Source organism: Haemaphysalis longicornis, unplaced genomic scaffold (genome assembly GCF_048455015.1).
Source record: "Haemaphysalis longicornis isolate Haplotype H1 unplaced genomic scaffold, Haemaphysalis longicornis Haplotype H1 scaffold_8, whole genome shotgun sequence".
In the NCBI taxonomy this organism is placed as follows: domain Eukaryota; kingdom Metazoa; phylum Arthropoda; class Arachnida; order Ixodida; family Ixodidae; genus Haemaphysalis; species Haemaphysalis longicornis.
The window spans coordinates 66715153-66715840 of record NW_027526445.1 but is presented as its reverse complement, the minus strand read 5'-3'; the positions used below and the strand labels follow the sequence as shown (position 1 = coordinate 66715840).

At 45.5% G+C, this 688-nt stretch overlaps 1 non-coding gene across 1 annotated transcript; it reads left to right on the top strand.

The window, feature by feature from the left end:
• The first annotated feature begins 311 nt into the window (after positions 1 to 311).
• Positions 312 to 383, top strand: Trnat-ugu (transfer RNA threonine (anticodon UGU)). Its single transcript has one exon. It is a non-coding gene; the product is annotated as a tRNA-Thr (tRNA).
• The last annotated feature ends 305 nt before the right edge of the window (positions 384 to 688 follow it).

Sequence of the window (688 nt, the reverse complement as noted above, 5' to 3'; positions counted from 1 at the left end):
TTAAAAAGCCTAACCGCACCCCTATGCCTCCTTTGGCGCTGTAGGCTGCTAACCCATCTTTCTGTATTTCCTCAACGAGCCCCTCATTTTATGGTCTCGGTTATGGCAGCCTTGATGCCTAGGTAGCATAAGAGGGCTTCCCGCCAGTAACCCGCTCATGACAGGCTGTAGACGTTCGAGTCACGCCCCGGGGGTTAAAAAGAAGGTCCCCTTCTCCCCGTGTAGTCAGAGTGGCGCTGGCCACCACCCTCAAGCGTCAGACACACTTCTAGTAAATATAAATAGCCCAGAAAGTGAAGGAGAACACAGTCGCCCAGATAGCCGAATTGGTAAGGCATTCGACATGTAATCGAAAGGCGTGGGTTCGGTCCCCACTCTGGGCGCGTGTTTTTCTTTCTTTCTTTCTTCTGTATAATTAAAAAAATGTTTACTTAATTAACCGTAGTGAAAAAGAAAAGAGCCTAACCACACCCCTATGCCTCCTTTGACGTTGTAGGCTGCTAACCTATCTTTCTGTATTTCCTCAACGAGCCCCTCATTTTCCTTACTGTATATATATATATTTATTTTTATATAGCGAATCAGAATAGGAAATGAGGGGCTCGTAGAAACAACACAGAAATAAGGGTTGGCAGTCAAGAAAACCTCGGAAAGCAAAGGGTGGTAAGTCATTGAAACAGATAAAGAA